The sequence below is a fragment of the Schistocerca gregaria genome, chromosome 1 (genome assembly GCF_023897955.1).
Source record: "Schistocerca gregaria isolate iqSchGreg1 chromosome 1, iqSchGreg1.2, whole genome shotgun sequence".
In the NCBI taxonomy this organism is placed as follows: domain Eukaryota; kingdom Metazoa; phylum Arthropoda; class Insecta; order Orthoptera; family Acrididae; genus Schistocerca; species Schistocerca gregaria.
In genome coordinates, this window is record NC_064920.1 from 298,983,734 (window position 1) to 299,008,922 (window position 25,189).

At 45.4% G+C, this 25,189-nt stretch overlaps 1 protein-coding gene and 1 non-coding gene across 2 annotated transcripts in view; both read left to right on the top strand.

The window, feature by feature from the left end:
• LOC126341885 (regulator of G-protein signaling 11) overlaps positions 1-25,189 on the top strand; it is a 1,532,239-nt gene that overhangs the window by 44,122 nt on the left and 1,462,928 nt on the right. The gene's annotated exons all lie outside the window — the stretch shown is intronic.
• Trnas-cga (transfer RNA serine (anticodon CGA)) lies at positions 4,840-4,914 on the top strand. Its single transcript has one exon. It is a non-coding gene; the product is annotated as a tRNA-Ser (tRNA).

Here is a 25,189-nt window from a genome sequence, read left to right on the forward strand (position 1 = left end):
TGTCGCACTCCCGCATAGGGTATGGGTGTTTGTTGTACACTGGAACAGGCAGCGGGTATAAACGGCGTACACTCATGACGACGAGAACGCAACTTTCCTCATAGCACGTGTGTCATGTGGCGATCGCTTGTGTGTCATCGGCACATTCACTTGTGCCGTACGTAAACTACTTGCCTTAGTGTCAGTCGTCTATTGCATGAGCCAGCTTGTGATGTGTCCATGGTGACATGTGTAACAGCGAGCAGTGCTTGGCGCGTAGTCAAAGATGGAAAGTCTGTCGTCACGACGGTTCGCAGACATCCATTTAGTGTACGGTGAGGCAGTATGTAGACTCCGTAAGGCGTCACGAATGTGTAGCGAACACTCTCCCAGCTGGCGTCATACCAATTGGAAGAAGTTTATCTCCGTGGATGCCAACTTACGAGAGACGGGGTCGTTCACGCCACATACAGCTCCCGGCTAAAATTCCCGCCAAAGACATGTCTGGAGATCAGACTTTGAGAAGTTGGTGTTGGATCGTATTGCCGACCACCCAGCAATAAGCACCAGTCAACCTGCTCGTGAAATGAACACTTCGAAAGATAGCATTGATGGAACAGATATTACATCTCTATCATAAGAAAAGGTTTGCAAGCACTGGGATGAACGGAGTTGGAGTCTTGCGTACACATCCGCCAATCGATTGTCTACCAGAGTACTGCAGTGCCGAACTTTGTGTAGTTTGTGTTGTTCACGGATAAGGTCTCATTCACCAGTGATGGTGTTTTCAATAGCGGTAGCAGCCGTGTCCGGAGTGAGGACAATCGCCACGCCACCTACATCGGTGGCCACCAGCAACGATTCTCTCTCAACCAATGGGCTGCTATTGACCAAGATCATCTGATAATTATTTGCTGTCTACCCGTTTGGCTCGTCCGGTTACTACCTGATGTTCCTGTGAGATATGCTGCCATAGATCCTGGAGACCGTACTCTTTGTAGTCACTGAAAGAATGTGGTTTCATCACCACGGTGCATCAGCGCACTTTGATGTTATGTTCGAGAGCACCTGAACAACACACCCCATCGTCATTGGATTGAAGGGGATGTCCTGTCCATCGGCTAATGCGATCTTCTGGTCTCACACCTCTGCCGTCCTCCTTTAAGGTAGCCTTAAGACGTTGGTGTATGAAGACCAACTTGCTAGGGTCCAAGCTGCCTTTCTCCTGGTACGACAGACACCAGGGATGTTTAAGAGAGTGCATCAGAACTTCATGCGCCGTTGTAATAAATGCACTGAGACTGGCAGTCGTCACTTTGAATAATTATTATGAGCTACATTGTCGTTATGCAGTGTTCGGAGTGTATTGCACAAACAATGAACATGTGTTTCTAATCATTGGTTCGCATCTCAGTATAATTGGTTGTGGACATATTATCACCTGGTTCAAATGGTTCAAATGGCTCTGAGCACTATGGGACTCAACTGCTGTGGTCATCAGTCCCCTAGAACTTAGAACTACTTAAACCTAACTAACCTAAGGACATCACTGGAGCGCCTAGAACCGCACGACCACCGCGGCCGGCCATTATCGCCTATTTCAGTTTGATCCAAAGGGTTTGAGAAATTATGGAAATTTGTGGTAAGTTCATATGGGATCAAACTGCTAATGTCATCGGTCCCTAGGCTTACGTACTACTTAATCTAGCTAAAACTAACTTACGCTAAGAACAACAGACGCACCCTTGCCCTAGGGAGGGCTCGAACCTCCGACGGGGGTAGCCGTGCGAACCGTGGCAAGGCGCCTGAGACCACGCGGCTACCCCGCGCGGCAAAAAGGTTTTAGACACCCTTGTAGATTCGTTCCATCTTTCAGCTTTCCTCTCTTTGATTAGTATGAGCTTCCCATCTGGGCTCTTAATACTGACATAAATCCGTCTCTGTTCTCCAAAGGGTCTATAATTTTCTTACAGGCAGCATCTATCTTTCCATAATCATACGTGATTCTTCAGTTCTGCATTTCTCCTCTAGCCATTCCTGTTTCTCCATTTTTCACTTTCTATCTGATTTTTTAGATGCTTGTATTTTTATATTTTCTACTTTCTTTTGATACATCGAATATCTCGCCTGGTATAAACGATTTACAGTAGGCGTTATCTTTTTCATATTTGATCCTACGCTGCTTTCTCTATTTCATCTCTCAAATCTGTTCATTTCTATACCATTCCATTCTGCTCACCTTAGAACCAGTCGTTGTCTAAGGCTCTCTTTGAATCTTTCAACAGTATCTGGTACTTTCAATTTATGCAGGCCTTTTCTTCACAATTTCCTGCTTTTCCGCAGTTTCTTAATATACAGTCTGCAGTTCATAACGAATAAATTACGGTCAGAGGCTACATCTGCCCCAGTTTAAAACCTGATTTCGAAATCTCTGTTTAACATCTTGTAATCTTTATGGTGTCTACTGGTGCCTTTCAGGTGTACAACTTCCCTTCTTGCTTCCTAAACTATAATTAAACTGTGTTCTCGGCAAAATTATGTTAGGCAACTTAACTTTTCTTTCCTTCGTCCATATTTTCTTACTAGTTTTCCCCATCCTCTTTCTTCCTGGCACCTATCACAATTAACGTTCTGAATTATTTCTTTTATCAGACCGTACATGCTTGCAATCTCTCTATCATCTTTGGAGATAATAGGCATGTAAAGTTGTACCGCTGTTATGGTTGCTGCCGAATGTTGAAGACTTTGTATTCATAGCGTAAGTTTTCTGTACCACTGTGAACAGAATATTTGTGACAAATGGGTGACTGCAGCCATCCCAGCACGAACAAAAAGTTGCATGAAGTTTTGTTACGTGTATGTCGTTCTTGGTTGGCTGTCTGCAGGTTGTAAGATGTAGACGATACCGCAGTAAATTAAATTCGCTCCTGTCATATTATCCTTTAGTGAGAACTACCGATTTCAAAAGAGTTATCCCCAGTCTTGAGGCATTTATCCTAACGCATTAGAACCAGATGGTACAAGATGAATTACCAGCTTGTAGTTACCTGGACCGTCCTGTCAGAAAGAGCGTTAGGGACCGACGCGACATGCGCGTGGCTATCGAGCTGACTCACCATGGAGGACTGGGTAAGAGTATGCAGTTAAGAAAAGGAAGCGATTAGCTAAACAGTCTTTTATTGTACTCTGCACGATGACTCGTCTTATAAGGTAGTTAAAGAAAGGCAAGCCTACTTTTGTACAATTGCTAATTTAGTGATAGCTTTTGGCAATGTTGACTGGACTAAATCTTCGAAATTCTGAAGATAGAAAGGGCAAAATATAGGGCGCGAAATGTGCAGAAACCACACTACAATTATAAGAGTCGAAGGACATGGAAGCAATTGTTGAGAAGGGAGTGTTGTCTATCCCCATTGTTATTCAATCTACGCATAGAGGGAGCAGTAAGGAAAACCTATGAGGAATGTGGAAAGGGAATTAAAATTCAGGGCGAAGAAATGAAAATTTTGAAGTTGTTTTATCCATGCTGGGTCTCGCGAACTTCGTGGCTGTTAATGATTGTTTGTGAATAACACAACCAGCTTCAAGTACTTTTCAAATGCTTTGCTTCAACGCCATAACCGATTTCGGGCTGTTACGTCCGTCCGTAGATCGCTAACGTTTCCGGTTACATTAACGTTCGTCAGCAGCACGTCGTCCGCTCCAACACCGCTTCCGGTAGTAATGTACCAGCGTTTAATTATATATAAAATGAAACAGTTGTACACAATTAAACACTTGTTCCAGTGCACGGTCTGGTTACGATCCTTTCGCTTTCTCGGGAAAATGTGTAAGCAGTTGCACCACGATTTAAGCAAAAAAAAAAAAAAAAAAAAAAAAGCTGTTTAACTCTTCAGACAGACACAACAGGAGCCAGAGAACAAAAGCGTTAACAATACACTCTCCCCCGCACAGGCGGAGAAGAGTGGACATTCAGTCGAGCAAGAGTTTGCACGCGAAATTCTTGTGCTGTTACCATAGAGACAACGTCTCAAACTTTCATAATACAGGATGATTAAAATTAAAGTTTCGCAACTTGAGAGGGCCCCCATGAAAAACGAGTGATAGTAGAACAGCGAAACATTTGTAAGGAGATGCGGAAGAGAAATAACGAATAAACCACTGAAACAAACACATTTTAATTCCCACATGTTAACTGCGTACAATCTTGACGTTCTAGGTTAGAAACGTTGCTCAGTGCGACTACCATCTGCAACGAGGACAGCCAGAAGTCGCTCTAGAGAGTGCTCTGCTGCTGCTGCCCGAAACACCTCAGGTGGGATGTTGGTTACCTCCTTCGCTATGCTCATCTTCAACCTTCAATATGTATCAGTGACCTGCTGAAAAACCTAGTCCTTCAGGTAAACTCACGAGCAGAAACCACTTGGGTTAAAATCTAGTGATCTTGAAACTTCCTGACAGATTAAAACTATGTGCCGGACCGAGAGTCGAACTCACGACCTTAGCCTTTCGCGGGCAAGTGCTTTAGCAACTGAGCTACCCAAGCACGACTCACGACCCGTCCCCACAGCTTCAGTTCTGCCAGTACTTCGTCTCCCATCTTCCAAGCTTCACAGAAGTTTCCAGAATGAGATTTTCACTCTGCAGCGGAGTGTGCGCTGATATGAAACTTCCTGACAGACTAAAACTGTGTGCCGGACCGGGACTCGAATTCGGGATTTGCAGAGTGAAAATCTCATTCTGAAACATCCCTCAGGATTGCTAGTTCTGCAGGGTTCGCACTTGAGCTTCTGTAAAGTTTGGAAGGTAGGAGACGAGATACTGGCAGAAGTAAAGCTGTGAGGACGGGGCGTAAGTAGTGCTTGGGTGGCTCAGTTGGTAGAGCACTTGCCCGCGAAAGGCAAAGGTCCCGAGTTCGAGTCTCGGTCCGGCGCACAGTTTTAATCTGCCAGGAGGTTCATATCAGCGCACACTCCGCTGCAGAGTGAAAATCTCATTCTGGAAACTTCTGTGAAGCTTGGAAGATGGGAGACGAAGTACTGGCAGAACTGAAGCTGTGGGGACGGGTCGTGAGTTGTGCTTGGGTAGCTCAGTTGCTAAAGCACTTGCCCGCGAAAGGCTAAGGTCGAGAGTTCGACTCTCGGTCAGGCACACAGCTTTAATCTATCAAGAAGTTTCATACCAGCGCACACTCCGCTGCAGAGTGAAAACCTCACTTTGATGATCTTGTTGGCCAAGCAGTTCAGAACGATCGACTCATAATTCGGTTTTCTCGAAATGTTTTACGGAGTAACTTCACGAGCAATGTGTGATGGAGCTCCATCATTTATTGCTCCTTTGCTGTTGTTTTGATAAAACAGATTTACGAGTAAAGCCTTCCTCACCTTGTCCAGACCCAGGTTGACTGAAATTGTAATGCTCACAGATTCTTGTGTTTCAAGCTTGTCTCGCCGTACCAGAACCGGCGCCTAATGGTAAGTCATGACACTAGCACTACTAAAAATGCAAATACTGCAGCGCACAGTCTCAACATCATTCCTGTAAAGTTGGGAACCCACGTGGTAAATAGACCGCTACAGTCGCAGGTTCGAATCCTGCCTCGGGCATGGATGTGTGTGATGTCCTTGGTTAGGTTAGGTTTAAGTAGTTCTACGTTCTAGGGGACTAATGACCACAGCAGTTGAGTCCCATAGTGCTCAGAGCCATTTGAACCAAGCGTTAGTCTTCCGTCTACACTGGCTCAAGCAGCGAAAGTACATTTACAGCATCTTTACCACACTGTATCCAGTCGTCATCAAAATTATATCCGCACCCCGGGGAAACGTATTGTACTGCGGACTGTTTTCTTAGGTGCTGTGAGTAAATTTCATTTAACACAACAAGGTCTTCTTTCTGCCGTAGAGGATTCTACTTTATTTTTGTTTCTTCCCGTTGGTTTTCCTTTTCCTCCTCATCCTTCAGTTTCTGCTCGAGAGCGTTCTTCAGCGATGATGAGCAGAGAATTTCCGATTTTCGGGGCCTTTGTTTCTTTCCGTACACTGTCGAGAATGTTGGCAAAGGGGGATGTCAGAAGCGGACGTGTGCGCTTGCACACTTGCGGCACTCAGTTACAGCACTGCAGTGCAAGTTCCTTGTCGGGTGTTCTTAGCTGGGCAACCGTCTCCGGTCGTATTATTGTGTTCGATGGTCTTAACAACACATTCGTCTCTCGGCGTTACGCGAGAAGGACCAAATATGGGCTGTGTCCACCACTCGCATTTGACAGTTTGAACTCTGCTGGAGGCACTTTCAGTGAAGTGTGCGTATGACTATGGGGCAAAGGTAGCCCCTTTCTTCCTCAGGAGATGAAAACAGAGAAGGTTTTGATGTTGGAAGCTGGGGTCTGCAGAGAAGTCGACGTTGTAAATAATCACACATGTGTTGCATTGGATTCGCGTCAATACTTTGGACAAGCGAGTTCATTCCACGAATGTGACTATTGCTTCACAGGTGCTGCTTTATGTTAGCGTGAATTGTCATGGAATGGAAATGAGCGTACGGTTAATTCCCCTCATTCGGGGAAGTTCGGCCGCCGAGTGCAAGTACTTATTGCATTCGACGCCACATTGAGCGACTTGCGCGTCAGGTGGGGATGAAAAGATGATGAGGACAACACAACAACCACTCCCTGAACGGAGAAAATCTCCTGCGCCAGCCGGGAATCGAATCTGGGCCCCTTGGCGTGGCATTCCACCGCGCTGACCACTCAACTAACGGAGGCGGACGTGATACTGTCCCTCTACTGTACACAGTAAACAACACAAAATGTGTTGGTATCCATTCACATCCAGGGTTTACAAGGCATTCGTCAATCCCGAACCCTTCCATCATATTGCCACAGCAGATTCATTGCTCCAAATCATTCGTTTCCAGTGATGCATTGCCCAGCAGCGTCACTCATTACGCCACCCAAGAGTCGCTCATCACTGAATACAGAAGAGTTACATAACATTGAAGACAGAAGTGTTTAGTTTAAGTGTGAAGCTGCACTCCAGCTGTAGTCCTTTTTTTTTAAGTGCTTACGCTCACTTATTCTGCCTGCTGCACTGGTGGAAGCAGTTTCAAAATCACGAGAGATTACTTCCGCTGTTTTCACGCGAATTTTTACAACCACCTGTGGAAAGTTCGAGGGTCTCTGTGCATCAGTAAATGAGGTCTGTTTGGTCTTTGTTTAACTCTGGTTGTTTCCAATTCAGCATCACATCATCAAGAGTTGACGTGGTAAACTTTAAAGGCGTTCAAATGTCCCTGATCGGTTTGTTACTTAGATGACATCCAATGACTAACTCAAGTTCGACGTCGCTCGGAGGTCCTAAGCGACCCATTCTGTTGTTACTGTTCCTCCACTGACAAGACGCTACTACTCACCTTCGTTCATACTAGGAAGTCCACCTCTCGTGACATCTAGTGGTCAACCCACGTTATCTAAGGGTGTCCGGATACGTTTGATCAGATAATACCTAGCTTTGTGTTGGCTGAAGTCATGTGACATAGCCCTACAAGAATGTTGCAATTTTTAACCTATTCCTGCTCCGTATTCCATACACGTTATAAAAATGTATGTACGTATAGGTGTGTGTACACTATGTGATCAAAAGTATATGGACACCTGCCTGAAAATGACTTACAAGTTCGTGACGCCCTCCATCGGTAATGCTGGAATTTAATATGGTGTTGGCCCACCCTTAGCCTTCATGATAGCTTCCTCTCTCGCAGGCATACGTTCAGTCAGGTGCTGGAAGACTTCTTGGGGAATGGCAGCCCATTCTTCACGGAGTGTTGCACTGAGGAGAGGTATCGAGTCAGTCGGTAAGGCCTTGCACGAAGTCGTCGTTCCAAAGCATCCCAAAGGTGTTCTATAGGATTCAGGTGAAGACTCTGTGCAGGCCAGTCCATTAAAGGGATGTTATTGTCGTGCAACCAATCCGGCACAGGCTGTCCATTATGAAGAGGTGCTCGATTGTGTTGAAAGAGGCAATCGCCATCCCCGAACTGCTCTTCAACAGTGGGAAGCAAGAAGGTGCTTAAAACATCAATGTAGGCCTAGGCTGTGATAGAGCCACGGAACACGAGTAGTGGTGCAAGCCCCCTCCATGAAAATTACGACCACACCATAACACCACCGCCTCGGAATTTTACTGTTGGCACTACACACTGTGGCAAATGACGTTCACCGGACATTCGCCATACCCATGCCCTGCCATCGGATCGCCACTTTGTGTACCGTGATCGTCACTCCACACAACGTTTTTCCACTGTTCAATGGTCCATTGCTTACTCTCCTTGCTCTAAGTGACCCGTCGCTTGGCATTTACCGGCGTGATGTGTGGCTTATGAGCAGCCGCTCGGCTGTGAAATCCAAGTTTTCTCACCTGCTGCCTTACTGTCATAGTACTTGCAGTGAATCAGGATACAGTTTGGAATTCCTGCGTGATGGTCTAGATAGATGTCTGCCTATTACACATTACGATCCTCTTCAAATGTCGGCGATCTCAGTCAGTCAACAGACGAGGTCGGTCCGCACGCTTTTGTGCTGTACGCGTCCCTTCAAGTTTTCACTTCACTATCACATCGGAAACAGTGGACCTAGGGATGTTTAGGAGTTTGGAAATCTCTCGTAAGACGTATGATACAAGTGACACCCAATCACCTGACGACGTTCGAAGTCCTTGACTTCCGCGAAGCTCCCCATTCTCCTCTGTCATGATGTCTAATGACTACTAATGTCACTGATATGGAGTACCTGGCAGTAGGTGGCAGCACAATGCACATAATATGAAAAACGTATGTTATCATATAGTGTACCACTGAATGTACCTACAAAATAACATCTATTTACGACACGTTGTTCAGGAAACAAAGAGCCGTAAAGATTGATATGCGTGAAAACGAAACCGTAGGGCGAAATTCGCTACAGATACAGGTGACATGTCTGTACACTTAAGTATAAATTTCAGGCATGCAAACACTCAAATATTACTTCTTCCACTGATATTTAGGCAGCGTGCCGTCCGGCCATCCTCAGAGCGAGTCTTGCGCGGCTGCATGCCTGAAATTTATTGCATTGCTTATTACGCCTCGATAAGTTAAAAACGCACATGTGTGAATTATGTTAAATACATTTGACATGTGTGATAAGATGAAAGAGCCGGTCGCGGTGGCCGAGCGGTTCTAGGCGCTTCAGTCCGGAACCGCGCGACTGCTACGGTCGCAGGTTCGCATCCTGCCTCGGGCATGGATGTGTGTGATGTCCTTAGGTTAGTTAGGTTTAAGTAATTCTAGGGGACTGATGACCTCAGATGTTAAGTCCCATAGTGCTCAGAGCCATTTTAACCATTTGAACCTTCCTCGGGGAAGGGCTGGGAAACACATTGAACATCGCTTGTTGCTTAGCAATTCTTATAACCAATTTACTGACCGCCAGAACTCTTTACTAACATATTACAAGGTCCAAGCATAAATTTGTCTTTTGTTTTCAACAACACAACGGTTTATAGAACTCGAAGCATAAATATCTCTTTTTATTTAGAACAATATAAACGTTAAAGAACACCAAGCATAAAAGTCTTTTGGCTTTAGAGCCAACAAACTTTAAAATTACAATTTTACTCTGGCCTCACTTTAAACTATAGCCATGTTCCAAGATTTTCCTATCACCACAAGCGAGTATATCAAACATGAATAATTTACATGTGGCCAGTTCGATGTTGGATTGTGTCGCAAGCCAGCAAGCGGCACAGTAGACTCAGAGGTAGACATCGGGTACCTACCCCGGCCCCAACAAGACAAGAAAAGTAGTAGTGTACCCTCAAAACACACACACACACACACACACACACACACACACACACACACACACACACACACACACACACACACACACCAAAGCTCCCTTAGGCTATGCAACGATACAGCAAGAAACCTGTGGCCTGCATCAAGGAACCGCACTCACAGCAAATATGAAAGCGGGCACAGCAAAATAAAAATAAAAAAATTATTAAAGCATTGAACATAGAAAGTATTAAGATATCAGAAAATAATCCCCACAAACTGCAAGGATATAACCACAAACCTTTGTCTCGCCCCAATAATACCATTGTATTGTATTGTATGGTAACCGGAGACCTAGAAACGACGGAGAGGCTCCGTCCCCGCCGCAGCCGCAGTGGTCCACAACCCCACGTCGACTACCGCAGTCCACTTCACCCCTCCGTCGCCCCACACGGAACCCAGGGTTATTGTGCGTTTCTTCTCCTGGTGGACCCCCCGGAACGTCTCGCACCAGACGAGTGTAACCCTCATGTTTGCGTGGCAGAGTAATGGTGGTGTACGCTTACCTGGAGAACTTGTTTGCGCAGCAAGCGCCGACATAGTGTAACTGAGGCGGAATAAGGGGAACAAGCCTGCATTCGCCGAGGCAGGTGGAAAACCGCCTAAAAACCATCTACAGACTGGCCGGTTCACCGGACCTCGACACAAATCCGCCGGGCGGAATCGTGCCGAGGACCAGGCGCTCCTTCCCTCCCGGAATGCAATGCCTTAGACCGCACGGCCAACCGGGAGGGCCAATGATACCATACATAAGGCAAATACAAATGCAGGTGCAGCAAAATTAAAAAAAATTATTAAAGCACTAAACACGGAAAATATTAAAACCACCTTAACAAATACAAAAGTAGCCTTCAGAAAATAACTTTCAGAAGCCACCTAGCACCTTAGCCGTCTCTATACGATCGATTCTAGGTCAATCGGATAGTGTAGACAAATTTTAGGAACTTCAGTTACCTTTAGAAAACAGCTGTTGGAACAACTGAACCATATGTTAGCATATGTTAAAACCTTTTGAACATTAAACTGACTCTACTACTGACGTTGTGTAAGGTGTCTGTGCACCCTAAAACACAGGTTATACTACTAAGTACAAATAGAGTGGCTGCCACAAAGGTGGGTTGGAGGAGTGGACGGAGAGGGGAAGGAGGATATGGACACCGAAAGCGTTTCTGAAGAAGAGAAATTTGTTAACATCGAGTATAGATTTAAGTGTCAGGAAGTCATTTCTGAAAGGGAGCGAAAGGCTATTTACAATTTGTACAGAAGCCAGATGGCAGTTATAAGAGTCGAGGGACATGAAAGAGAAGCAGTGGTTGGGAAGGGAGTAAGACAGGGTTGTAGCCTCTCCCCGATGTTATTCAATCTGTATATTGAGCAAGCGGTAAAGGAAACAAAAGAAAAATTCGGAGTAGGTATTAAAATCCATGGAGAAGAAATAAAAACTTTGAGGTTCGCCGATGACATTGTAATTCTGTCAGAGACAGCAAAGGACTTGGAAGAGCAGTTGAATGGAATGGGCAGTGTCTTGAAAGAAGGGTATAAGATGAACATCAACAAAAGCAAAACGAGGATAATGGAAAGTAGTCAAATTAAATCGGGTGATGCTGAGGGAATTAGATTAGGAAATGAGACACTTAAAGTAGTAAAGGAGTTTTGCTATTTGGGGAGCAAAATAACTGATGATGGTCGAAGTAGAGAGGATATAAAATGGAGACTGGCAATGGCAAGGAAAGCGTTTCTGAAGAAGAGAAATTTGTTAACATCGAGTATAGATTTAAGTATCAGGAAGTCGTTTCTGAAAGTATTTGTATGGAGTGTAGCTATGTATGGAAGTGAAACGCGGACGATAGATAGTTTGGACAAGAAGAGAATAGCAGCTTTCGAAATGTGGTGCTACAGAAGGATGCTGAAGATTAGATGAGTAGATCACATAAATAATGAGGAGGTATTGAATAGGATTGGGGAGAAGAGGAGTTTGTGGCACAACTTGACTAGAAGAAGGGATCGGTTGGTAGGACATGTTCTGAGGCATCAAGGGATCACTAATTTAGTAGTGGAGGGCAGCGTGTAGGGTAAAAATCGTAGAGGGAGACCAAGAGATGAATACACTAAGCAGATTCAGAAGGATGTAGGTTGCAGTAGGTACTGGGAGATGAAGGAGCTTGGACAGGATAGAGTAGCATGGAGAGCTGCATAAATCCAGTCTCAGGACTGAAGACCACAACAACAACAACAACAGGAGGAGGAGGAGGAGGAGTTGGACAGACAGATGGAGTGGCCCAGATTGACTTAGAAAGGGTGAGAAGTTGAAAGAGGAGATGGACAAAGAGAGTGGGAGGAGCAGATGGTCAGAGAGTGGGGGAAGAAGAGATGGACAGAGAGAGAGAGAGAGAGAGAGGGTAAGAGGAGATCCACTTAGAGGGGGGAGGGGCTGGAGATGAATTCAGAGGGGAAATATGAGTTTTAGAGTGAAGGAGGAGATGGACAGAGAGAGGTGTAGGAGCCGGTGGATAGAGAGAGGAGAAAGGGCAGAGGGACACAGTAAAGGGAAATGGGGATAGAAAGAGAAAGGCCTGGAGGAGATGGATTAGCAGAAGACAAATAAACATATATCCGGGCAACGTCGGTTAGTATGACACAGTATCTTATGCCTAAACTGCAACTGCACAATAAAAAAAGTTACACTCTAAATGAGAAAACGATGTCATGTAAAGAATTTATGGAGACCGTGGAGCCGCGTTACAAGAGTCTCTAATCTTGTTTGGAATGTAATTGTAAAATTTAATTGTTTGGTGGAAAAATCTGTTTTGAGTTTTTGTGTATCGTTTCTGCACGATTGGAAGTTACGTGTAGCCTCGCATCGTTACTGAGTCTCTAGTGCTAACCTCAGTGAAGCGCTGTGTAAAAGAGAGCGTGTCGTGAAGAGAGGATACAACTGTTACATCCCACTTCTGAAACCCATTGTGAAAGAGTACGTGGTTTGGGGATGTATAAAATGGCGGGGAACAGGGAAGAAGGTTGTTAAATATGCCTCGTGGAGGCAGTGTGCAGGAGGTAGAGCGGTCAGGATTTGATAGTGGGCGTCCAGGGCTGTCTTTAAATGACAAAACAGGGAATGAAGTTCAATAAAGAGGATATGTTTCAATATACGGAGTACAAAAGGCGCGCCTAGGGTCGGAAGTTAGCAGGTTTAGGCCAGTCTAGGATGTCGAACAATTAAACGAAATGGGCAACGGAAAGGAAGTGGTTAGTGTTAACTTACGTTGGTGGCCGGCCGTGAAAAGCTCGATGTCTGGATTACAAGAGAGAGAGGCAACTGTGTTCTGCACCGCAGGTCGCTCCGGTGTCCACACACATGATCGGTATCCTGCGCACGCTATTGGCTAAAATCAATGGCGTGAATTCGCAGGGCGTCTCCTGTCAGCAGGTTTAACTGGACAGAACCGCCACGGTTTTGAAAGTCAAGTGACTTTTGGTTCAAAAATGGTTCAAATGGCTCTGAGCACTATGGGACTTAGCAGGTATGTTCATCAGTCCCCTAGAACTTAGAACTACTTAAACCTAACTAACCTAAGGAAAACACACAACACCGAGCCATCACGAGGCAGAGAAAATCCCCGAACCCGCCGGGAATCGAACCCGGGAATCCGGGCGCGGGAAGCGAGAATGCTACCGCACGACCACGAGATGCGGGCCAAGCGACTTTTGTCACGTAGAGACGGCGTTAATTACTTTGGGAAAAAACTTGTGAAGATTCCACTGGGCCTTTGAAATAAATTTTTTTAAACCAATTACCTAAATAATCCTTGACTGGCTATCATCCTGTACAGCGGTTAAGCCGTCGCCACACGGACCGTGCTGTCGAACGTTAACGTTGAGTGTGCAAGTCCAACGTGCTGCTGAACGCTCAGGAACGATGCGACTTGTGCATACGGTACATTGGACCCAACGTGGTATACGCGATCGCAACGCACTCCAGCGGCAGTTGACGGTTGTTTCAAGTTCGTAAATCACACTATTTACTCAAAGGGCGCGCGTAAAAAAATTCCCACGTTACCTCTATTAAAACGCACATTTCCTCCATCGTCCACGAAAAGGAAAGTACCGTGTCCAATCCTTACGGACACAGACTTATAAAAGTTCCGTTACAAACAGTGGGGTACAAATTTGGAATACTTCTCCGCATAAGATAAACATTCTTTCATCATTCCCACATTTTAGTAAAGCCCCAAGGTCAGTGTTACTTGACCACTGTTCCTACCCAGTAGCATAATCTTTGCAACATGTGAATTACGAAGCGTAAAAGAAAAAGGAGCAACATATCGTTATAAAAGTAGCGCAAGCTGTCCTGTAGATTAAGCCAATCGAACAAAGTCACCCTTCAAAAAAAGGTGAACTTATACTCACATAACATCAACTGTTATTATATTTACTTATATTAAACTAATAATGAAGTATCAGAACCTAATAAAAACCCGAATGTTAGGAAAAAAAATTGGAAGTGTCAAGACGCGAACCACCGCACCAACAAACAACTATAAACAGGACAGTGGCGGTACGCATTACGCCAAATCCACGCCACGTCCGGTACATCTAAACATATTATGTTACGCCTTTCTGAAAACCTTAATCGTAGATATGTTACTAATTGAAATTTAATTATAGCAAATTGTACCAAGAACAATGCGTTTTGGGTGCAGCTTCAGTGTCTCGCTGCCTTCAAATAGCCTACTCTCATAATACGCAAGTTACAATAATTCTTTTGCCACGAATATGATGTTTGTCATCATTTTATTGGAACGAATCACACAATTAGCAACGGGTTTTCCAGTGATTCTCAACTTGCTGGTGCTCAGAAACGGCATATATGCGTATAGGCTTGAAATAAAACCCAATATGGCGCCTCACAGCTCTACTGAAGGGAGACGGCGTGCGTGTGGCGTAGGTGGCGTTGTGCCATCTCATTGGTCAACGCTCAGATGCACGCTCAGAATATCTGACATGCCAGACATTGCTCTGCACGTTCGGAAAGACTCCCGAACGTGGTGTTCCACGCTATGACGTCAGAAACTCGGCACGCTCAACGCTCAACGTTCGGATGCACGGTCCGTGTGCCGACGTCTTTACGCTCACGGACGTGCGCTCACCTTTGCCGTGGCCTCCGCGGCGGTCAGACGGGGTCCCAGGTACAGCCGGGAGGCGGGCGGCTAATCTTATCTGCGGTGTTATTGCGCGCGGCGCTGCGTATACACGGCGCAAAACAGCCTGTTTGTGTCCCCCTGGCGGGCACTCGCAGCGTGCCGCTGGCGCGCGCATGTACCGTGGCCGAGTGGCCGCCACACGCGCGCTCGGCTTGTTCCCACGGCACTGCGTGGCGAGAGAGGCTCGTGGGCGCCCCGCTACGGTTGCCGCTGGCTGCGGCGTTAAGCCGCGCTTACACTGAGTTTAAAAACTTGTTCTTGTTCGCGACACTGTTTCCGACAAAGTTCGCTACGTGTTTGCAGCTGTGTTTGTTGTTCGTGTCCCCTTCCGCACTAACGACAAACATTTGTGTTTGTGTGTATTCGCATATTCCGCAACACTGAAGTTGACTGCAAACATTTCACGTTGTGCATTCACGCTGTATTTTACTCATGTCCAGCGAAGAGATTGCATTAGTGGTGGTTGGTGCCGCATTATTAATACTCGCCGAAGACAACGGAATAGTCATCTTGTACTAACACACACTGCAGCAAACATGGCGCGTGCTAAATGTAGAAGAGGACATTGCTTTCCCTAATTTCACTATGATGTTGCCACTTTATTTTAAAATTCTGACGAATTTGGTACTTTCAAAGGAAGACACAAATTTCAGGAAAGCGATTCCTTGCTGATACTCTTAGGTGTTTGGCAATTAGGAGTTCTCTTTTAATTCTTGCATACTTATTCTATACTTCAAAGCCAGCTATATCACAGACAGTTCGTGTAGTTTGTGAAGACTGGTTAAATAATTACGCAGAGGCAACCTAATTACAGAAATAGTACTGAGGAGCTATGTGTTCTATGGTATACTGAATACTTATAACCTATTTCTGTATTTGTATATATGCTAACAATAAAATTGTAAAACCAAGTGCCGGCCGTAGTGGACGAGCGGTTCAAGGCGCTACAATCTGGAACCGCGCGACCGCTACGGTCGCAGGTTCGAATCCTGCCTCGGGCATGGATGTGTGTGATGTCCTTAGGTTAGTTAGGTTTAAGTAGTTCTAACTTCTAGGGGACTGATGACCTCAGCAGTTAAGTCCCATAGTGCTCAGAGCCATTTTGTAAAACCAAGTATCTATCTGTTTGAACACCATAACATCCGTAACTACTAGACGAATTTTCATGAGGTTTTAACAGGTAACTTGAGCGTATCTTTGGGCAACGCACAATCTAGACTCATACTCATAAGTTAAGGATAAGGCTGATACATGGTGAAACAACGCTCTGGTGGGCGGTTTGCGGGTTAAAACACCTCGGTGTATGACCATGCGGTGCGTTTGACCTGCGGTCGTCGCACGGTGGCGCTGGCAGCAGTCCACATATGCAGAGGTGCGTTGGTGCATGTCATAGTACGGTGCAGCGAGTAAGTGTGCAGACGTTTTTAGACGTGCTAATGGTGACTGTGTGTTGAAAACGGCTCAAAGAACATATATTGATGACGTTATGAGGGATAGAATACTAGCGCGACTGGAGGCTGGTCTAACACAGCAGGTCGTAGCACGGGTCCTCCGTGTGCCACAAAGTGTGATCTCAATATTATGGCAACGACTCCAACAGACAGGAAACGTGTCCAGGCGCTACAGTACGGGACGTCCACAGTGTACAACACCACAAGAAGACCGATATCGCACCGTCAGTGCCCGCAGATGGTCACGGAGTACTGCAGGTAGCCTTGCTCAGGATCTTACCGCAGCCACTGGAACTGTTGTCTCCAGACACACAGTCTACAGACGACTAAACAGACATGCTTTATTCGCCAGGAGACCTGCAAGGTGAATTCCACTGACCCCTGGTCACAGGAGAGCCCATAAAGACTGGTGTCGAGAAAACAGTACATGGTCATTGGAACAGTGGTCACAGGTTATGTCACGGACGAGTACAGTATGAAAAGTGATTCCCACCGGGTTTTCATCTGGCGTGTACCAGGAACCAGATACCCCTTAATGTCCTTGAAAGGGACCTGTATGGATGTCGTGGTTTGATGATGTGGGGTGAGATTCTGATTGGTGCACGTACACCCGTGCATATCTTTGACAGACGAACTGTAACAGGTCAGATGTATCGGGACGTCATTTTGCACCAGTATGTCCGTCTTTTCAGGGGTGCAGTGGGTCCCACCTTCATCCTTATGGATGATAACGCATGGCCCCACCGAGCTGCCATCGCGGAGTACCTGGAAACAGAAGATATCAGGCGAATGGGTGGCCAGCCTGTTATCCAGACCTAAACCCCATCGAGCAAATCTGGAAAACTCTCGGTCGTTGTATCGCTGCACGTCTTCAAACCCCTAGGACACTTCAGGAGCTCCGACAGACACTGGTGAAAGAATGGGAGGCTATACCCTAGCAGCTGCTCGACCATCTGATCCAGAGTATGCCAATCCGTTGTGCGGACTGTGTACTTGTGCACTGTGATCATATCCCGTACTGATGTCGGGGTACATGCGCAGGAAACAGTGGCGTTTTGTAGCACATGTGTTTCGGGACGCTTTTCTCAACTTATTACCAATACTGTGGACTTACAGATCTGTGTCGTGTGTGTTCCCTATGTGCCTATGGTATTAGCGCCAATTTTGTGTAGTGCCACGTTGTGTGGCACCACATTCAGCAATTATCCTTAATTTATGAGCATAAGTGCACATTTCATCGAAAATGGATAGCGAAAAAGAAATTTAAAGTTCTGTATCTTAATACTACAAATCCGAAAGTAATTCTTCCACGATTTCACTACAAAACTGCCGAGCCGAATTCGATTAAATTTGGTGTGGAATAGGTTCAACTGTCAGGAAGAACACAGGGTGGTTTAGAAAGCTGGGGCACAACATACACAATTCAGTCCAGACCGCCTTGTTTCGACGTCAACGCGCAATAACCACGAGGCGGCAGGTAGTAGAACAAGCAATGGAGGGTAAATGCAGCGTGTCCAGTAAACGAAGAAAACACTGCAGTCGTTGTCTGGTTGCGCAAACGATCCAAATGGGCATGATCATTGACTTTCGGGCCAAGGGCGGAAGCGTTTCAGAAACGGCTAAGTTTTGTAAACTGCTCGCGTGCCGCACTTGTTAGAGAATACAGTGAATGGCAAAATGTCTCCATCTATAGACGACGGCTGCGGAGATGTGTTGGGGCGGATGGAATTGCAACTGACCCCCCAGATGAAACGAGTGGATGGTGAGTTATCACACAGGGAGTCCCACAGGGTTCAATTTTAGATCCTCTGCTGTTGCTAATTCATGTGAATGACCTCTCATTTAACGTTCAGCAAGCGAATCTAGTAGTTTTTGGATGACACGAGTGTTATAATACATCCCATTCCAGAAAAAGCAGCTCAAGATATTGTTAAGGATCTATTTCAAAGAATTATTAAGTGGTTCTCAGAAAATGGACTCTCCCTTAATTAAAAAAAAAAACTCACTATATCCAGTTCTGTACACCGGAGGGAGAAGGAGAAGATTAGTGTTTAACGTCCCGTCGACAACGAGGTCATTAGAGACGGAGCGCAAGCTCGGGTGAGGGAAGGATGGGGAAAGAAATCGGCCTTGCCCTTTCAAAGGAACCATCCCCGAATTTGCCTGAAGCGATTTAGGGAAATCACGGAAAATCTAAATCAGGATGGCCGGAGACGGGATTGAACCGTCGTCCTCCCGAATGCGAGTCCAGTGTGCTAACCACTGCGACACCTCGCTCGGTTTCTGTACACCGAATAGAGTCATAAGGACAACTGATGTAGCATATGAACAGGGCTCAGTTAACAGGGTAGATTTGTCCAAATTTTTGGCTGTTCACATTGATGAGAACTTGAACTTGAAGAAGCATATTTCTGAGCTTCTCAAACAACTAAGTTCAGCTTCTTTCGCTCTTCGTATAATCGCTAGTCTTGGTAATAAACAGATCAGCCTCCTAACGTACTTTGCCGATTTCCACTCAATAATATCTTATGGAATAGTTTTCCGGGGTAACTCACCACTTAGGCATAAAGCATTGAGTGCACAAAAGAGAGCAGTTAGAATAATTAGTGGTGTTCACCCAAGGAGGTCATGTAGGCACCATCAGAGTACATATATTCCGTAATGAAATTCGTTACAAATAATCCATCCAATTCGCGAAGAACAGTGATGTTCATACGTACAACACTAGATGGAAAAATGACCTTTCCTATCCGTTATTGGTGCTGTCAGTTGCTCAAAAAAGAATGCATTATTCAGCAACAAAAATATTTGATCATTTACCCAACAACATAAAGTGTCTGGCAGGTAGCAGATCAAGTTCTAAATCTAGTTTAAAATCAATTCTTTTGGACAACTACTTCCACTCCATGGACGAGATTCTGTTTCAGAAATGGTGAAAAAAATGTACCTCTACTTGTAGTTGCACGTGTAAACTAAAAATTTCAGTAATATTAGTATTAGCACTATTCATGTGTGTATATATATCTTGTAATCTAACTTGTTCCACATCATATCTATAAAATAATCGGGAAAATGATCTACGGAACATGACATAACTAAAACTAAACTAAACTATAACTAATAATGAAGTCAGTTTCTAATGCACCTCTTAAAAGACGCAGCTGGGCAAGAAGTACAGTGTCACAATATTGTTCACCTGTGACTGTTCGCGACCACAGAGGTGGATCTGAGTACGCCCGTGAACAATATGCTTTCCCACACCATAACAGATGGATAGTCGAAACGACCATGTTCGACAAAGTTCCTCCTGCACGACCTCTCGCGATATGAAAGTACGTCCAGAGTAACTACTCAGATTGAATTTGTTCTCATCCAAGAAGAAATAGCACGTGACGTCACTCCCTTTTGGCCAAGATCTACGAGAAAGACATGCTCGCTCAGATCAGCAGACAGACTACGTTTCTACACCCGTAAACTCGTAACTAGATGCATACGTACAAACGAGAATTGCGTCTTCTACTGGAATCCGTTATTATGGAGTCCTATAATAATCGGAATCCCATAGGTCTACTTATAGTTTGTTAGGGCTGTACTAGAGTACAATAAAATTAAAATCATGCCAAAATGATTAGCAGTTGCCTAACGTACCACTTCTTGTATCAAATGAGGACTGTTAAGCAGAACAGACTAAATGGTATAAATAATCCGTTATACCATTTATATCGAGTAATAAGCTTAAATTAAGTATTGTTTGCCCGCATCTCGTGGTCGTGCGGTAGCTTTCTCGCTTCCCACGCCAGGGTTCCCGGGTTCGATTCCCGGCGGGGTCAGGGATTTTATCTGCATCGTGATGGCTGGGTGTTGTGTGATGTCCTTAGGTTAGTTAGGTTTAAGTAGTTCTAAGTTGTAGGGGACTGATGACCATAGCTGTTAAGTCCCATAGTGCTCAGAGCCATTTGAACCATTTTGAAATATTGTTGTAGTACTATTAATCAGCAAGAGTTCATAACAGCAGATTCCAATAGAAGACGCAATTCTCGTTAGTACTTACACCCCCAGCTGTTTAGAAACGCAGTTTGTCCGCTGAGCTGAGCGAGCGACTGGGTTCACGGCTGCCTTCGAAACGCACGCGCCGTGGTCTGTCTTTCTCGTGGGCCTCGTCGTTGGCCCAGTCCATATGATCTTCTTCCGTTCGCAAACGGGGCCGCCGATGTGCGGATGTCAGTGCAACACAACGTACTCAACGTCGAGCAAAGAGTCCACCCCCATGCAGTCGTGTGTGTGAGATACTATGCCTTTCTGCCCTGTAAAGAGTTGGTGCGATTTCACACGCTGTTCGACGTACGTCCTTTTTCGCATGTTGCGCATTGTCTAACGGTCGTAGTCTGCTGTTGAAGTTGACCTTGGTCGACCACCTCCTCTCCTTCATACAGCAGTGCCTTTGGTTCGGGATAGGGCCGATGATAAAACATCGTTATATCGATGCTTTCCCAAAAAATATCGGTATACACCGCCGATATTTTTTTCCGCCTATATATCTATATCGAAATGACAATATCTAGTTCTGATATTGTTATTTTATATTATTTTTTTCTGAATTTAAAGTGTTGCATTGCTTAATTTATATATAAGAGGTACATTCTTGTAATGTTCGAACGTAGTATTAATGATATGTTGCTTAATTGTGTCACATCAGTTAAATATCTGGGTATAACATTTCGATTGGATATGAAATGGAATGATCTCAGAAGATAAGTCGTAGGGAAGGTGAATGCTCACCTACGGTTTATTGTTCAAGGAAAGTGTGGTGCACCTATAAAAAAGATTGCTCGCTGAACTCTTGTGCAAAGCATTCCTGGGTGCTGTTCTAGTAGTTTGGATCCTGATCACATCGTGTGAAAAGGGACATGGAAACAATCAGAGACGTGCTAATAGATCTGTTGTATTCTCCAACAGTTTATTGAACGTAACTTCTTCTACAATACAATAGCTGGCTGTACAACAGATGTAGACGTCCGTCGATCTAGCCGGAGGTGTGGTTCCTCTCGGTCGGCTGGTACTTCGATCGGCGCTGCAGTACAGCGGCTTCGGTGATATCTTCTCGGAGACTCTGCTATATCGGTTGCCATTAGCAGCGGGCGAAGACTGGTCTGCCTTCGACCGTCCGGGCCTATATAGTGAGCTGGAGCCAATAGAAACCCGGCGTAGGAATCCGTGGCCGGATATATCGCGGTGACCTCTGCAAGGAAAGGTTCCTATTAATCGACTGGACTCTTCGGCGTGTTTACCTGATGTCTTCGCCTGTTTGGCTGTTGGTTTGTTTCCCTCATAGCGTGGCTGTTATGCGGTGCTGCCTGCCATTTAGGGGAACCCGATGGCAGACAGTACAAGATCCGATGCCGGTCGGTTCCATCACTATGAGAATTATACGGAAGTGATCTGTGGGCTTACCTTGGAATCTTTGAAGGGATGAAGATGATGTTTTATCGAATCATTACTGACTAGTTTTAGAGAAGCAGCATTTGCAGCAGACTGCAGAACGGTTCTACTATCACCAACGTTATTCTGTCGTCAACACCGTAAGAACAAATTAAAAGTTAGGGGATGTGCAGATGTATACGCCCAATCATATTTTTCGTGCTTCATTTCCGAGTAGAATAGGAAACAATGAATAGTTAATGTACTAAATACCATGTGTGTCCTCTCCGTCATGCACTACGCAATCCGGAGTATGTAGGTAGATGCAGAGTGCGTCAATTCCAAATAAAGATACTTAGTATGACATTACTGTCAAGGACGCGAGAGTGCGATTAGTTTTGGCAGCTCTACAGTTCACGTAGAAGGCCGCAAATGGACATACGCTCTTCAGGCACGCATCGCAGAGTTATAATTAGCACTCAAATCGAACCTTCAAATGATGTTACTTGATGTAGCCAGCGCGTGTTCACCGATTCGGAGACCACTCACCTTTGATGCAACGTTAATTGTTACGAAGAATGTGCTATACGACAGTTCGAAATGATTTAAAGGTTTAGGACGGGAAGATTTGTTTTTATAGTTAAACTAGAAAAATGAATAGAACAATTCAGAATGACATCACGGCTATACTGGAACACATACATAAATAAGGAAGCAGAGAGTTTAGTGTCACGTGGCGTGTTGAAAAATGACGTCAGGTTGGATGCAGGAGTGAAAGTGTCCAGACGGGCTTGCTGAGGATTTGTTGACCACCCGGCGGATAGGAGTCATTGGCCCAGCTGGCCCAGCACGTCTAAAGTATACTGGAGTCCGCCAAAACAGGGAATCAGCGAATCACATCCGCGGATTTGAAATGCGTAGTTTTTTTCTTTTTTTTAAGTTTAAGCTCAGATGTTTCTACTGGTAATTAATGACAGTATGTTGAATAATATTACATCAGTATTTACGTCATTTGCAGACCACTAATTATACCCATAATAAGTCGTATCTTTATAGATCGGTTAGCACCTCCAAGTACATATGGTGATAGCAAGTCATTAATGTTTATTTTCCCTTGGACAGCAGATCAAGTGTTGAAATGTGGATGCGTGGAGGCAAATCGGTTAGTCTATATTGACAGGTGTAGTCCACTTAGTGGTGCAGTTACGACCCTGCAGAAAAACATTAGGCCATAAGGTTTGTGACGTGTTTGTAGGACTGTTCAACTCAGAGATAAATCATGTTAAGTACCACATAAAAATATCTACACTCATACCCGCTACACTGCGCGTAATCAAAGAGGGCCTTTCTCCCATCAAGTCATCTGGAAATATCAATTACCTTTTCGGTGCCGCATATACTACAAAATGGCATTAAAAGCCCAAGTAGCATGATGGAAGGTACCGAGCCCTGATTGGCTGGCACAAAGATACTTAGTGCGAACCAATCTGGAGACGATAGCTTTCGAAAAGCGCTACTTCCTGGGAACTCGATAGTGACGGATATGAAGGAGTTTGTCATCCATACTCGTGAACTGATGGTTATGTTTTAATGTAGATGGGTACAGCATTGGCGAAATGGATTAGTTACCTTGCTCGCTTGGCACTGGTTTTCCGTATGCAGGAACAATTCAAAGACTAGCTGTTTTAGGGCAAACAATCAAACAATTAGCGCAAGAATTAAGTAGTGCTTCCGAAAAGTAAATCTGCACTCTTCAGCCACATTAATGTGAACATGGCTTATGTTGGACATCAACGTGCAGTCGTGAGGGGGGAGGGGGGGGGGGGGGGAAGGGGATGCGGAAGCGGAAACTGAGCGACGTCTAAAAAGGACGTCTAAAAGTGTACGATCTCTGGCTTTCGGGCCAAGGATGAAGGCATTTCTGAAACTGTTCTCGTGCAGCCGCAGTTAAGATACATCGTGTATGGCAAAACGGCTCTATCTAAAACTGGCAATCAGGCAACGCTGGTGCACCAAGGGCCGTAGATGACGGGAGTGAATGGCGGCTTGGGAGATGTTTACGGGAGCGTAGACGTGCAACTGTTGAGCAACCGACAGCCCTGATGAACCAAGGAGCTACCAACAGCGTCTCCTCAACGACCGACCGTTCAGCGAGCGTTGCTGCTTATGGACCTCCGCAGCAGATGTACGGATCATATTCCCATGCTGACTGCAGTTCATCGGCGACAAAGGGTGGAATTTGCAGGCCATTGCCGCAACTTTATGTCTACCGAGTGGCAATGGGTGGCCTTTTCAGATGAATTGTTTTATGCTCCATCGGACATATGGCCGTTGGCGCGTACGGTCCTGCAACAACCGACGCAAGGGTCCATCCTGGAGGAAGGGGCGTTATGGTCTGGGAAATGTTTTTGTGGCATTCCTTGTTTATCTTGTTATTCTGGAAGGCACAATGGATCAACACAGGTATGCATCTATCCTTAGGGATCACGTCCGGCTCTACATGCATTTTATGTTTCCTCGCTACGATCGCATCTGCCAGCAGGAAAATGCAACTTGTCATTCAGCTGACAGTGTACTTGTGTGGTTCGATTAGCACCAGGATCAGATTACTGTGTTTCCCTGGCCACCAAACTACCCGGATTTAAACCCAATCGGGAATCTGTGCGACCATCTCGATCGGGCTGTTCGCACCGTAGATCATCAACCGAGTACCTTAGCGCAGCTGGCTGCGCCACTGGGGTCGGAGTGATTCCACATCCCTGTCGGTACCTTTAGAACTTTATTGACTCTCTTCCCGCACGTTCGTGCTACGAAGGAGGTTATTCAGGCTTCTGAAAGATTGTCAAATTCCATGTATAATAATACGCTACGTGATCAAAAGTATCCGGACACCCTCAAAAGTATACGTTTTTCATATTACGTGCATTGTGCAGCCACCTACGGCCAGGTACTTCATATCAGCGACCTCAGTGGTCATTAGACATCGTGAGAGAGCAGAATGAGGCGCTCCGTGGGACTCGCGGTCTTAGAAATTGGTCAGGTGATTGGGTGTCACCTGTGTCATACGTCTGTACGCGAGATTTCCAAGCATCCATAGATCCACTGTTTCCTACATGACAGTGAAGTGGAAACGTGAAGCGACACGTACAGCACGCAAGCGTACAGGGAGACCTCGTCTGCTGACTGACAGAGACTGCCGACAGTTGGAGTACGTAACAGGGAGACATCTATCCAGACCATCACACAGGAATTCCAAACTGCATCACCGTC